Raw genomic sequence first — 7,059 nt, forward strand, 5'->3', positions numbered from 1 at the left:
ATTGAATCCGATGTACGGTTTAGGATAAATGACCGTTTGAAGTAACGACGTTTCGCGAACGAACCATTACCCCTCGCCTTACTTTAAAACCTTGGTTAAGACCCTTAAATGACTAATTGGAGTATGAAACAATTATGTAAAGTGGATTAGGCAGTTGGTAGGGTACTCGCAAAAGAATCGCCTTAAAATTCTTAATGGTTAATTTATTAAAAATGGTGGAGCTGAGGGTACTCGAGCGACATATGTGATTTATTAAGCGCAGAAATGACCATAAGCAAACGTTAGGGTTCAATTGGTTAAAGTCTAGTTTCTTAAGCGACCGTGGTTTAATTCTGGCTTATGTTGTTGTTCATAGGTTATCGGACCCACTCTAAGCTTAAGTCTACCCTGGAGCACTCAGGCAAGTTTTCTACCCGTTATACTGTTGTTGTGATGTAAATATATGTATATGCATTATCTTGTGATAAGTGCATGATTATTATTAGCAAATATTGCGATATATTGGAGCATGTAATATGGTATATATGCATGTCTGTTTCATAATCTTGATATCTAATTGTTGATTCAATTGCTTATAAGTTGCATAATACATATGCTAGAGATAAGCAGTAGTTGCGTATACCCTTAGTATATGGGACCCAAAGGTGAATATTTTCTAAACCGGGAGACGATGTTCCCGAGTATATGATATATATACATATATATATATATATTTATATATATATAAATAGTTTCCAAAACTATTAATCGAATAAGGTTTATTCGATGACTTTATTTTATTTAATGAATATTATTTTGAATATTCATTCGAGGACTTATGACTCCACTTATTTTATTTAATGAATATTATTTTGAATATTTATTCGAGGACTTATGACTCCGCTTATTTTATTAAATAATATTCTTTATTTTCTTAAATAATATTCTTTATTTTATTAAAGAATAATGTTTCGATAATCAAACTTATTTTCGATTATTCAAATAAAGATCGTACTTTCGTATAAGTATATCTTTGGTTATTTATTATTCATTTCAAGAATGAGTTTTAAAACTTCTACTTCAAATTATTTTTATAAAGATTATCCTTATGGGAATATTATTTAAATAATAATATTCAGATATTTTCTAATATATCGGGACTGATTTATTTCATTAAATCAGCATTACTCCAAACATTCTTAAAAATGTTTTCGAGTCTTCAAAATGATTTTTAAAAGTTAGAACGGATCCCAAAACTCATTTTTATATTTAAGATCTTCCTTTTGAAGGGGATTTAAATACTCGCTCAAAACCTGAGGGATCCGGCTCAGTGGTGTATTTTACATTCGCAACAAGGTTGCTGTTTTGAGAAAACATCTTGATTACTTGCCCATCGTTCGGGAAGTAAGTTCATCTAATTGAGTCGGCATAAGCAACATGGGCTCAGTAGGCGTCCATGAAAGTGTAAGTGGCTCAGTGGGAGTCCATCAATGCGTAAGTGGCTGAGTGGTAGTCCAGCATAGGTCCTAATGTGGCCAGGGTGATGACCAGTGGGGAATTCGTCCATCTACTAGTAGAAAAGGTTACGTATTGGTATCTTTGCCTGATCAGCAAGATATCAGGTTTATGCCAAGGTTTTCTCCTTTCCAAATTAATTGGATATTACAACTCTATTTATAATTTTCATAACAGAGGTATTCAAGGAGTGTATGAAATGTATATATATAGGTGTATATATATATCGGGACTTAATGAAGTATCTCGTAACTTCATTATTTATAATAATATTTCATGGATTGAATCTATTCAAATCTTATCTTGTAGTCTCATCTATGTGATGAACTTTTGAAACGGATTATACCTTGAACGGTGGTAGTTCAAATAGTTTTCGGAAAAGATATAATTATATTGGAGTATCTCGTAACTTCACCTTTTCAACTTATATCCGGTTAATGATTATCTTATACATGACAAAGATTTTCAGAAAAACGTTGAGACAAGGTTAGATATATGAGATCACCTTGCAACGATATTTTTATACAGTTATAAACTAGAACTCTGCATATATTATGCATGGCAGAGGATTTCAAAGATTTTGAAAAGTATATATACATATATACTAAATATTTTGCGACTTGGTCGCATTAAGAGGTCAAACTTGGTTCATTTCTTCTTGACCAAGACTTTCATGAGTACTATGAGAATGCTCATATATTGTTAATCATTATACATATTATTTTGGTGGGCTTGTTGCTCACCCTTGCTTTCTTCTTTCATCACACAACAACAGATAGACAAGATGAACATGATCAAGCTCCCAATTCGCGAGCGGATAGGAAACGTTTCGCAGTTTCCTGTAGACGTCGATGCCGTTGTAGCTGAGGTAGGATCTACCAATAGGCTAGGCTTTCAACTTTTGATGTACCAGACTTATGTATATTTATGAATTGTAATAATGGCAAGGAATATGTAAATTAATCAGAAACCTTTTTTTAGGTGAAATGGTTTATAATTGTGGAATAAAATGACTTGTGTTATTTTTGGTATTCATCTCTGAGACTATAACTTGTGGTGTGTGTGTGTATATTGTGGGGTCACAGTACGCAGTAGTTGGTTGACTGTTAAGATTAAGTATTGATAAGGGAAATAGAACTCGTGACAACCCGAATCCCTGACCCCGGATTTGGGGGTGTTACAGAAATGGTATCAGAGCTAAGCGTTATAAACCTCAGAGATGATGTGGCGTTAAGATAATAAGAACTCTTGCCAAGTTCATAGTCGGGCTACCTAACGTAGTACTGACAGTTAAAACCCTTATGGGAACCCTTATAAATATCGTGATAGAAGCGTAGTTCGTTATCGTATATGGTAGCGGGAATCCGAACCCTGAGGTTGAGGAGCAACAGTGCGATGATGTTTTATTACTTATTGGAGATCAGATTGTGGATCCGATAGAGCGTCCTAACAAGGGACCAGATGATGTTCATATTGAGGATGTAGCGGTTAAGGATGTTTTCCTAGAAGGGATTGTTGCTGAGGAGGATCCCGTGGAGGATCCTGACAAGAATGAATAAAGTACCATTGAGGAATTGATAACCATGGTTAGAGCGACTACCAGAGGTAGGATTGGCCGGTCACTATTGGAGGTTCGTTCAAGTTTGTGAAGATAGTAGCCCCTTTAACACGGCTTACTCGTAAGACTGAGAAGTTCGAATGGACAGAGAAATGCGAGAACAACTTTTAAGAACTGAAGCAAAGGTTGGTGACGGCCCCTATGATGGTGTTGCCGGATGGAAAAGGAGATTTTGTGATGTGTAGTGACGCTTCACATAAGGAATTAGGGTGCTTCTTATACAGCACAACAAGGTAATCGCGTACGCGTCAAGACAATCAAGGGAATATAAAATTCGATATCCCCACCCATGAGCTTGGGCTCGTGGCAATAGTTTTTCCCTAAAGATTGGAGGCACTACTTGTATGGAGAAAAGTGCGATATTTACACAAGCCATAAGTGCTCTAGTGCATTTTCACGCAGAAAGAGCTCAACATGCGCCATAGGAGGTGGTTAGAGCTAATCAAGGATTACGATTATGAGATTCTTTATCATCCATGGAAAGCCAAAATGGTGGCTAATGCCCTTAGTATAAAGGAGAAACTCAAGATGAAAATGTCTTTGGGAGAGTTGATAAGAGATTTTGAGAAAATGGAAATAGAAGTGAAGGTAACCGAAGCCGTACCGAAACGCTGTTTGAGATTGCAATACAGCTCGAATTATCGAAAAAGATCATATTGTGCCAAGAAAAAGTGATGAATGAAGGCAGAGAGTCAATGACTGGAGAAGAGATCAATACCAAGAAAGATGATAAGGGAATAACGAGGTATTCCTACAGAATTTGGGTTCCAAACGTTCAAGAGCTTAAGGACGAGATATTAGGTGAAAGCCATAGTTTGAGGAATAAGATTTAGGGTAAACCCTGAATGTGATAGTTAGGGAGGTAGCCATCAAGAAAGAAAGAACCCATAACATAATGAAATGGAAAACAAGGATTTTAACGTATAAGATAACCCTGATTATGGGGAGGAGGAGGAAACATTTCATACTGAGAAAACAGAAGTCGAGCAAGATAAGGAGACCTAAGACGGTGCTCCTATACGGCAATTCATGGACCTGTCTAAAAAAAGAACTTAGAATATTATCCCCAACCACCACCCTGAGGAGACAGTGCGGTGGGAAATTCTTTCAGGACCTTTAAGTCACTAAGCTCTCAGAGTTCCAAGGAACAAGCAAACTCAGTAGAGGCGAGAGCCTGGCTAAAGGAAATATAGGAATCATTTGAGATTCTAAATGATGGACGAATCACAAAAGACTGTTTTTCTCACTTACCCTCCTAAGAGAGAGGCCACCCGCTTGTGAAAGACCAAGAAAGGCACGGAGCCAGAGGTTAGAATAAACTGATTAAAGTTCAGTCAATTGTTTTTGGGAAAGTAATTCCCAAGGTTATGGAGATAGTGTAAGAGCTTTAGAGCCAGAACAAAGGCGGATGAGTATGATGAATTATGAATCTAAGTTGTAAAAGTTATCAAGATTCATTCTGAGGACACAAATACCAGAATGACATGATGTTTGAAGTCAATGATTAGTGGGTTCATGAAATGATTGTAATAGAAAGGATTATAAAGGAAATATACTTTGAGGAATGATAAGGGAGTTGGGTATGAGGAAACCCTAAAGACTCGTAGCAATAGAAATAGAAAAGTATGTAATCGTCAGGATGAGAGTGATTCACCATGAGTTAAAGCTGATGGATGAAGGCATGAGGGACATATATATTTTATCACCTTTAGGTTGGGAGGATTCGAGGAAACCTTGAGATAGTTCGAAGAATAAATAATGAGACGTGGATGGACTGAGGAGACAAGAAAGTAAGAAATTAGGAAAATTAGATGAAGGAAGTGACCTTCAAGAATGTGAAGTGTAAGACCGGTGGCTTGATACCCAGAAAGGGAGACGCCAGGTATGAAAGATATCCCAACATTGAGATGACTGTTGAGTTAAACAACAAAAGTAAATAAGGAACTATTAAGAAGAAGTTCACGTTGAACACGACCAATATCTTCCAGAACATCCATGTTGTCATTACCAAATTAGGCAAGCAAAGCGAAAAAAACCATGTTTATCTTTTGGAGGCCATATGGATTGACCTCAGTTTGAATAAGGATGCTATTGTGAAATTAAGTATAGACTATTGAAGTGAGAATGATTGAATAAGGTAATCTATCAAGTATATATGACTTGATTTATCCATGGAAGAGTGTAAGTATCTTTTAAAGGTGGAATTAAGCATAAAACCCCGATAACTTGAAATGAATCCTAGGGGAATGCATAAAGGTTGGCATTTCACCCTTAATAGGGACAACATGAGTTTTGACAGTATGAATTGGAAATGATTAAGGTAACAACAACCTTTAAGGATCAGTGGAGAAATTTTTCAGAAGTATATAGACAATGATTCTGGTATTAGTAAATGGTATCTTGATATGCCCTGTGCCTAGGGTGTACCTGATGAAGGATTTAAGGATAACCCTGGAGGTTTTACAAGGAGAAAGGTAATATTCAAAGTTCTCAAGAATAGAAATTTTGATGAAGGAAATATGACGTAATTATAATAATGCCAGGTGGGGCACGTGTTGAACCATAAGAAAGTATAGATTGAACCAATGAAGGTCAGAATTGTTAAAACAAGTAGGACCCAAGATAAGAGACGCCTGAAGTATGATCGAGAGTCAGTCGTGGCAATGTTCACATCTAAAGACTAAGACAATGACTTATGGAAAAATGGTGATTTTTTTTCTCACTTAAGAGAAGCATTTTCACATAAGCAGTGATTGAAATGGGGTATAAAATTTAGTTGAAGGTGGTTAAAATGACATTGATTGTAAGGAAATTTTACTATCTGAAAAGGCCAAAGAGGTGGCCAACACTTTAAGTGTAAGAGGACAATTATCGGCGCTCGTGCCAGAGGAATACAATGATAATGGTTAATTCCGTGAAGGTTGTATTATGGTGTGAAAGATTGACATTCCTTCTGATGATTATGTGATACTCAACCATAATAGTAGTTTGGTAAATATTTAATTCATGTAATCGCCGTGAGCGGGCTTTCTATCTTAGAAGGTCCTATCTTGAGATAAGCCAGGAGCGTGTTACGAAAGGACTAAATGAACCTTTGAGATTCATGTCTCCCAATAAAGAAATATGGTTAATAATGGTATTAGCCTGCTATCGTTGCTTTGATTGAAACTCTTCTGCAATTTCATCTGCTTCATGTCATGTATGTACGTCAGGATCAGGAATGTTCTTCACGAATCATGAATGGTGATTATGTTACCTCCTTTGAAGGATTCGATATGATATGAATGGACACCGTATGGTTAGCTATTAAAATTTCATGGAAAATGAATGACTATAGTAGGTCAACGGTGGGCCATAGTAATGTAGGAATGATTCTGCGAATAATGAGCTTATTACTTACAACCGTGAGAGTTGTATTGGAATGGATGTTGAGAGTGAGTACCACTAATCGGGTCGTGATGGTGTTTAAGTTATCATTGATAGGCTAATTAAGTCGATTATCTACCTATTGAATACTTATTTGTAACACCCCCAGATCCGGGGTCGGGGATCCGGGTTGTCACGGTCTTTCTTTCCACAATATCACTTCACTTAATTAATAATAAATAACCTCATGCTGTGACCCCATACTAACATACACCACAACCCGTTATAGTCTCAGAGATGAAATTGAAATAAGTACAAGTCTTTGAATCCATAATTTAAAATTATTACAACCCAAAATGATTACTTGATAAATTTACAGTTAATTGCCATTATCTGCCACAAGTTATAATTATACATAATTTGATTCTCAAAAGTAGATGGTCTGAACTATAATGGATCTACCTCTGCAGCTATAGCAGCTACAACATCATCGGGAAGACGCGGGGCGCTTCCCACGCGCTTGCGCTGGGTCTGCTGGAGTCTGGCCATCTCTCCTAACTGTTGTTGTGTGATGAAGAAAT

Source organism: Apium graveolens, chromosome 8 (assembly GCF_009905375.1).
Source record: "Apium graveolens cultivar Ventura chromosome 8, ASM990537v1, whole genome shotgun sequence".
NCBI classification, from domain to species: domain Eukaryota; kingdom Viridiplantae; phylum Streptophyta; class Magnoliopsida; order Apiales; family Apiaceae; genus Apium; species Apium graveolens.